Raw genomic sequence first — 9,313 nt, 5'->3', positions numbered from 1 at the left:
CCTTATTTAAATAAACAGTTGAGGGTCAATGTCTTTTTTTTTTTTTTTTTAGAGACAGAGTCTCACTTTGTTGCCCTCGGTAGAGTACCATAGCATCACAGCTCACAGCAACCTCCAGCTCTTGGGCTTAGGCAATTCTCTTGCCTCAGCCTCCCCAGTAGCTGGGACTACAGACGCCTGCCACAATGCCCGGCTATTTTTGTTGTTGTTGTTGCAGTTTGGCAGGGGCCGGGTTTTTCTGCCACCCTCGGTATATGGGGCTGACACCCTACTCACTGAGCCACAGGTGCCACCCAAGAGAGTCAATGTCTTATTTGAATATCACATTTACTTATTTCCCTAGTAATCTCATTCTTTCCTAAGGTTCTTTTTTTTTTGGGAGACAGAGCTTCAAGCTGTCGCCCTGGGTAGAGTGCTGTGGCATCACATCTCACAGCAACCTCCAACTCCTGGGCTCAAGCGATTCTCTTGTCTCAGCCTCCCAAGTAGCTGGGACTACAGGCACCCGCCACAACACCCGGCTATTTTTTGGTTGCAGCCGTCATTGTTGTTTGGCAGGTCTGGGCTGGATTCGAAACCACCAGCTCAGGTGTATGTGGCTGGAGCCTTAGCCGCTTGAGCCACAGGTGCTGAGCCCTTTCCTAAGGTTTTTAATAAACATCACCTTTACGCTGATAATTCCCATTTACGTACCTGTTCTAACCCTTCCCCTGAACTTCAGACACATTAGCTATTTGGCTTATCTTGTTAGTAACTTAAGCTTAACCTGAAACAAAACTCCTAATTCCCTGATTTCTCCGTCAGTCTTTTCCAATTCAGCATATGATATCATCATCCACTTACTTATTCAAACCGAAAACCTGGGATCCCTTTTTTGTCTTTAAGATGTATGAGATTTGTGAAAGAGAAAATGTTTATCCTAAATTAAAGCTACTTACTAATGAAAAGTGAGGAATTATCTTTAAATTTGTATTTGGAAATAATTACAAACTTACTACAAAAATCACAAAAATACAAATACCTGTAGTTCAAAGAATGTCCATATTCTCTTTATCCACATTTGCCTGTTAGTAACATTCTTCCCGTTTGCATTATCCTTTGCACTCTCTGAATGTGTGTATGTGGAGTATACACAAGTTTTTACAAACCAAATCATTTGAAGGTAAATTATACATACCATGGCTCTTTATCCCTAAATAGTTCTCTTATATAGCCATAGTACAGTTATCAAATTCATAAATTTACTATCTACAACTTACTGTCTACATTTAGTTGCCAGTTGGCCTAAACATGTCTATTACACCCTCCACCCATACATACAGGACGCAGTATAGCATCAGGTGGCGCATTTAGTTGTCATCTTCTTGAATCTGGAACCTTAAGGATATTCTTTAACTCCATGCTTTTACATCTCATACCTAATCCATTACTAAGTCCAATCAGCTCTATCTCCTAAAATTAGCAGAATCTGACCACTTTCTTCATAAAAAAGTGGATCAAGCATTCATTAAGGCAAAATGTATCAATAAAGTACCTAACACAAGTAAGTGCAGATCAAAGTGAGACCTTTTAATTCATGAGGATGGCAGTAACGCTGGAAGAACATTAAGGAAACAGGAGAATAAAAGTATTCCAAGAACCAGTCCACTGTATGTAATGCCACGGAGAGATCATTAAAAAATAATAACACTACTAGGCTCTCTCCATATACCAAGCATACACAATGCATTCACTATCTTATTTAATTCTCAAGAAATGAATTACTACCCCATTTTGGGGGGGAGACAGAGTCTCACCATGTCAATCTCGGTAGAGTGCCATGGCGTCATAGCTCACAACCTCAAAATCTTGAGCTTAAGTGCCTGTCAGAACACCTGGCTATTTTTTTGTTGTTGTACTTGTCATTGCTGTTTGGCAGGCCTGGGCCAGGTTTGAACCCGCCAGCCCTGGTGTATGTGACCGCTGTAGCCGCTGAGCCACCCCATTTTAATGTAAGTAAAAAAGACTCCAAGATGGTGAGTAATTGCCTGAGGTTACAGAGCTATAGTAGCAGACTTACGGATTTCAGCCCAGGTCTTTATCACTCTTAGATGCAAAGAGCCTGGAAGGATGCTCTTAGTTGTAGTCTCCAGAGAGTGAGGGGACCTTCTGGCTTCCTGCTTCATCTACTTTCAAGGGTTTTGTTTTTGCTGCAACTATGTACCATTTAAAAAATTGTTAACAAAGTAGGCCGGGCATGGTGGCTCACACCTGTAATCCCAGCACTCTGGGAGACTGAGGCGGGTAGATTGCCTGAGCTCACAAGTTAGAGACCAGCCTGTGGTAGAGCGAGACCCATATCTATAGAACAGTCAGGCATTGTGATGGGTGCCTGCAGTCCCAGCAACTCAGGAAGCTGAGGCAAGAAAACTGCTTGAGCCCAAGAGTTAAGAGGTTGTTCTGAGCTAAGACACCACAGCACTTTATCAAGGGCAACTAAGTGAGACTCTGACTCAAAAAAAAAAAAAACAAAAGAAAAGAAAAGAAAGAAAGAATTTTAGTATGATCTTTATTTAAAGTACAGTCCTTGATTTATAGCTCTACATTTTAAATTCATTACTTAAAATAAGAGTACACAACTAGGCCTGAGCAAAAAACTTTTCCCAAGCCACACTCTCCACACTCTCTGGATACAAGCAAGATAGAAAAAAAAAAAAAAACCCAGCTTGACCAGTATTTCCTATAGACGGCCCTCCAGAAATGGAAAACATACACCCTGCTGTTTTGCCTAAAAGAAAAGCAAGAGACTGCATTCATTTGTTAAGTCATTCGCTAATCAACATAAAGTTCTTTTCTATCTGCCCGTCCCTAGGTAAGGGTAGTTTTTACTCCAAGACCTACCTCCCGGCTTGCAGGCAATACATGAACCCTTAAACAAAAGACCCACGCGGGTTTCCCATTTGGGTCTCCCCCCTCCGCTGCCAGGGATTCTGTTGCCCTTTATTCCTTCTGTATAACTTCCTCACTCAAATATATCCTGCCCTACCACTGATCCGTGGGGTCTGTAGGTTCATTCTTCAAAATTCCGATGCCAAAGACCCGCTGCACAAAGAAATTCCGGCAACATCTTCTATATAACAGAAAATTTCTCAATTTCACACTGCCTTTGAGAAATAAAACCATTAATAAGAGATTGTTACCATAAAAAAATCTCCCCCCACCACTAAACATAAGAATCACATTCTCTTATGGTGGAAAAATCTGGAGCACATTATTTTCAGCATACGGTTACTGAAAGCCAAGCTTTAGGAAACTAAATGGCAGAGATGAGAAACTAGATTTCCAAGTTCAAATTTACCAGAGTTGGGTTAAATGATAATTTGTTCTGTTTTCCCATGTGTCGAATAAAGGAATAATATTACTTTCGAAAACTCATTCATCCCTGGGTTTCCATGAAATGGAAAACGAAGGTGTGAACCGCAACACCAAATCCGGCAGCCCTATCCCTGCAGAAACTCTCTCCCGACCTCGCAGGCGGGAAGGCGCCGCGCAGGCGTACTCGGCCCGGGCCCCGCCAGCCGGGTCCCCGCGCCAACTGGGCTCCTCTGCGGGCCGGCACTGGCTTCACGATACGTTCCACAAGTGCCAAGAATGTGGCCGGGCCAGGCCGAGCGATCCGTTCAGGGCTCTCCCACAAGAGTCAGGGATAAAGGTGGGCAGACCAAGGAGGCCCTGGCCGCTGCGGCCGCGTCCATTCATTCACACGCGTCGCGTCCTCTCAGGTAAGCCAAAGGCTCGCGCCGCTTCGGCCACGGTGGCCCTCACCTTTGTACGCTGATGGGCCCTCTGACTCGCGGGCAGCTGCCGAAGCTCACGACGCGCGTCTCGGCTTTACCTCCAACTCCCTGGAAGAACCAAGCAGACCGACCACACACGCCAACACCGCAGGACCCTCGGCCGGCGCGTCAGCGCCAGCGCCCCCTTCAGCGCTGCGGGAATTGAACGAGCCAATGGGCGTAGGGGGGCGGGGCGCGGGTGCCGGGGGCGGGGCGCGGGTGCCGGGGGCGGGGCGCGGCTGCCGGGGGCGGGGCGCGGCTGCCGTTGCGGGCTTCTGCTGGTTCGGTTGGGGTGAAATTCGCGGGTTTCAAACCTAAGTAACGCTCTTCATCCTGGACGTGCGACGTGGGAGGGGTCGGTCCGCGAAGTCCCCACCACCTGGCGGGGCTAGGTCGACAAAGATACGAGATGGAACACATCTTTAGGCCCATGTTTGCAAAGCTTGCAAACGGGAACTGAAATTGGGGATCTACTTTCCATTCTTTTATACTATACAATTGTCAGATGCCAAAAATGGGAGGAGGTAAGGAAAAAAGGGTAAAATGAGAATAGTCTCCACCATCTCCCCAGGGTTGTATATAATCCTCCCGTGAAGATAAAATAGCACTTGTAGGCAGTTTACGTTTGTGCGTTTTTGTGCTGCTGTAATCTTTCCGTCCTCCTCCCCAATTTCACCTTCATAAAACCCACTGAAACACCCAATCCACAAAGCAAAAGTAATTCAGCAAGAAGGTCCCAGGGCTGAGAGTAGGGAAGTTAGGGAGAATCTGGACTGTGCCTGCCTGTTTTTTTCTTTGTGTGTGTGTGTGTGTGTTTGTGTGGTTGTTGTTTTGAGACGGAGTCTCACTTTGTCACACTGGGTAGAGTGCCACGGTGTCACAGCTCACAGCAACCTCAAACTCCTGGGCTCAAGCAATTCTCTTGCCTCAGCCTCCCCAGTAGCTGGGACTAGGCGCCCGCCACAATGCCCAGCTATTTTTAGAGACTCGTATCTCGCCCTTGCTCAGGCTGGTCTCAAACTTCTGAGCTCGAGCAATCCACTCACCTCGGCCTCCCAGAGTGCTAGGACATGTGCCTGCCTGTTTTAAGCCCTGCACTCATATTTCATATTTCTGTCTTACCTGATCACTGCAGGGAGGCTGGAAGGGATTCTGTTCCAGTGAGGTTTTAAGTTGGGGACAGAGGCAGAAGGATGCGATTTTCCTTTATCAACCCCTCCCAGGGCCTGAGGGCCTCCACAGCTGTGGTCAGTTTTCCCACTTTTGGCTTTTTTTTTTTTTTTTTCTTCAGACATCTTATGATTGCTGCTTGCTAATGAGGAATTTGGTTTAGAATTTTCAATAATTTTTTACTTGATGAAACATCCCGGTTTTAATGTAACTTTGCTTATACTTAAGGTCACCTCTAGGAGAACCAACAGCCAGCAGGGCTTGTCACCATCCTCAAGACATCACTGCTGTTTACCTACTGCTGTCACTGTTATTGGTAATTTACTAAATTTCACCAGATTGGGTTGGCAGGGACTCCCACTAAGTGGTGGAGAACAGTTTAACAAAATAGGACAGGTGACAAGTGACTCAGGAACCTCTGAAACATTGTGCTATGTGAAAGAAACCAGGCACAAAAGGTCACATATGGTATGATTCCATTCATTTAAAATACCCAGAATAGATATAAAGAAATAACACAGATTGGTAGTTGCCAGAGGCTGGGGGCAGGGGAACCTGGGGAGAAACTGCTTAATGAGGAAGGGATTTTACTTTGGAGTAACGGAAATGTTTTGGAATTAGATAGAGGTAGTAGTTGTATAACATTGTGAATGTATTAATGCCAGTGAACTGTTCACTTTAAAACTGTTAACTTTACGTGACTTCCACCCAATAATTTTTTTAAGTGAGTATGGCAAAAAAAAAAGTAACTCAAAAAAGACCTTGGAGATCTCAAGAGGCTGAGATTTTTGAGCAGCAAAACCTGAAAAACTGCTGGATTTTTTTTTTTTGTAGAGACAGAGTCTCACTTTATGGCCCTTGGTAGAGTGCCGTGGCCTCACACAGCTCACAGCAACCTCCAACTCCTGGGCTTAAGCTATTCCCTTGCCTCAGCCCCCCGTGTAGCTGGGACTACAGGCGCCCGCCACAACGCCCGGCTATTTTTTGGTTGCAGTTTGGCTGGGCCGGGTTTGAACCCGCCACCCTCGGTATATGGGGCCGCCGCCCAAAACTGCTGGATTTTTCCTTATGGCAATTCTCTCCTAAATCTCCAGACTTACCTACTTCAAGGATGGTATATATTTTTGGAGTCACTTTTTAATATCATCCCACAAATGGTGAGGATTAAGGCAGATCTGAAAGGTCCAAAGAAAAGACGTCCTTCCAGAATATATCTTTGCTAACATATTGACTGTGAAACTGTAGGCACCTGGAATACCAGTGATAAGCTTCAGTTTTTTCTCCTGTAAAGCAGGAAAGGCACCTGTGAGAGAACAGGGTGGGACAATCTAAAGCAGGGGTCCTCAAACTGCAGCCCGAGGGCCACATGCGGCAGTGTGATTGTATTTGTTCCCATTTTGTTTTTTTACTTCAAAATAAGATATGTGCAGTGTGCATAGGAATTTGTTCAGTTTTTTTTTTTTTTTTAATTATAGTCCGGCCATCCAACGGTCTGTGGGATGAGACCAGCCTAATCAAGAGCAAGACTTCATCTTTCCTAAAAACAAAAAAAACTAGCCAGGTGTTGTGGCAAGGGCCTGTAGTCCCAGCTATTCGGGAGTCTTTGAGGCAAGAGGATCACTTGAGCCCAAGTGTTTTAAGGTTGCTGTGAGCTATGACACCACGGCACTCTAGCTGGGGCAACAGAGTGAGACTCTTGGGAATGGATCACAGTGTTGGTTGCTACAGAAGTCTACTAGAATGGAAACTCAAAGGAATCATTGGATTCAGAAGGTAGGAGGTTCCAGTAAAAACATTCTGTAAAGTAAAAAATAGTGTTGAGAGAAATTAAAGAGTACCCAAATAAATGGAGAGATATTACACACTCATGGATTGGAAGACCCAATATTGTTCAGATGTTCATTTTCTTTCAAGTTAATCTACTCAATCCCATCTCTATCAAAATCCTAGAAAGCTTTTCTATAGAAATTGACAATCACATTCTAAAACTTAAATGGAAATATAAAGGATAAGGAGAGGTAAGTGAGGTACTTTCCTTACCCTGATCCTGGCCCATTTGATTCTGCCTTTGTTTAAAGTGGGCATTGTGTTTGCATTAATTTTGATATTTTAAAATGTTGCTTTAAAATATGATTTCTCCTGGTGACTGAGCTTTTTGGTGGTCCCTTAAATTTTGTGCCTGGGAGGAGTGCCTCACTTCCCCTATCGTAGAGTCCCCTCTTTGCCCAGTTGGGAAAAACCAGCTGTTTCTCTTGTCAGCAGCACTAAAGAAGAGTTGAAATACCTAGAACAGTGTCAGTCATATAAAGCAGAAGCTCAGTAAATGTTTCTTGAATATTTATTGACATGACTCAGAAAAGGGGTTTTCAACTTACTGACCCAATTGCCTCTGGTCCCTGGACAAAAACACCTGTCAGTCCTCGCCGTTTGAGCCTGTGATAGGCTGACCTGCACAGGTGTTAGGGGATCTCACATACAGTGATACCTAAAGGCAAGAGCAATCTTTTTTTGTTTGTTTGTTTTAGAGTCTCACTCTGTTGCCCCAGTCTAGAGGGCTATGGTGTCATAGCTCACAGCAACCTCAGTCTCCTGGGCTCAAGAGATCCTCTTGCCTCAGCTTCCCCAGTAGAGTGAGACCCTCTCTTACAGGCGTGCACCACCACACCCAACTAATTTTTCCATTTTTAGGAGAGATGGGGTCCTTGTTCTTTCTTTCTTTATTTATTTTTTGTAGAGACAGAGTCTCACTTTACCGCCTTCAGTAGAGTGCCATGATGTCACAGGACTCACAGCAACCTCTAGCTCTTGGGCTTCAGTGATTCTCCTGCCTCAGCCTCCCGAGCAGTTGGGACTACAGGTGCCCGCCACAATGCCCGGCTATTTTTTGGTTGCAGTTCAGCCGGGGCTGGATTTGAACCCGCCACCCTCCGTATATGGGGCCGGGGCCCTACTCACTGAGCCACAGGCACCACCCAGGTCCTTGTTCTTGTTCAGGCTGGTCTTAACTCCTGAGCTCAAGCAATACACCCACCTCACCCAGAGTGCTGGGATTACAGGCGTGAGCCACTGCTCCCAGCCAAGGCAAAGGCAATCTTAAACTGCTTATGGAAACGGTAGCTTAAAAGGGAAAGACCAAAATAAACCAGAATGAGTAGGCTCCTGTGGAGTGCAGGCCTGAAGAAAGTAGTAGAAAACATTATTAAAACATGTCATGAGAACTCTCAATCAGATGCAATTAGAACACTCAAATTTTTTTTCTCACTTTAAAGATCCAAATAGGCTCGGTGCCTATGGCTCAAGCGGCTAAGGCGCCAGCCACATACACCTGAGCTGGTGGGTTGGATCCAACCTGGGCCAGCCAAACAATGACGGCTGCAACCAAAAAATAGCCGGGCGTTATGGTGGCACCTGTAGTCCCAGCTACTTGGGAGGCGGAGGCAGGAGAATCACCTGACCCCAGGAGCTGGAGGTTGCTGTGAGCTGTGATGCCACAGCACTTTACCCAGGGCAACGGCTTGAGGCTCTGTCTCAATAAATAAATAAATAAATAAATAAAAATAAAAAATCCAACTAGAATAATTGGAAAAGTGAATGGTCACTCTTAAAAAAAAATTCAGTCCGGGCGGCGCCTGTGGCTCAACGGGTAGGGCGCCGGTCCCATATGCCGGAGGTGGCGGGTTCAAGCCCAGCCCCGGCCAAAAAAAAAAAAAAAAATTCAGTCCAAAAATATACAGAAATGAGCATGATGAGGGAAAAGATAAAGGCACAGGAGACAGCTCTGGTGGGCTTATTAATCAACAAATAATCAGATGTCTCAAGGGGAAAAAAACAGAATACCGAGACCAAAAGTAAGAATCAAAAAAATAAGAGGGCGACTTTACTGAAGAGAAAAAACCCTCGGAGTTTTCAAATTCAACGCTTTACCAACTCATAGGCAGAACAACAAAAAAGGATACACACCTAGACCCTTGCACCTGGTCAAATTTGTGAACCTCCAGGATGATGAAAAAGCCTTAACAGTGCCCGGCAGAAAGAACAGGTCTCTTGGAAAGAGTTTAAGCACTGAGCCTTGCCTCACTTAGTCCACCCTTTGGCAATGCCTAGTGACGCCTGATTAAATCTGCCTCTTCCTTGCTCCTCACTTCCGGGCGGCTGCTGAATGGGCTGGAGGGACCCCTCCCTGGCTTCACTTTATATGCAAGTCAGGGAACCTCAGGTGGGCCAGCGAATCACACCTTCCCTACTGCACTGGCAGCTGTCTCTCTCAGCCTCACTTCCTCCTAGGAGTAACCAAAACAATCCGGGGAGTCTTGGCAGATTCCCAGCAT

This window comes from Nycticebus coucang, chromosome 15 (assembly GCF_027406575.1).
Source record: "Nycticebus coucang isolate mNycCou1 chromosome 15, mNycCou1.pri, whole genome shotgun sequence".
Taxonomy (NCBI): domain Eukaryota; kingdom Metazoa; phylum Chordata; class Mammalia; order Primates; family Lorisidae; genus Nycticebus; species Nycticebus coucang.
Note: the sequence above shows the minus strand (reverse complement) of the source record.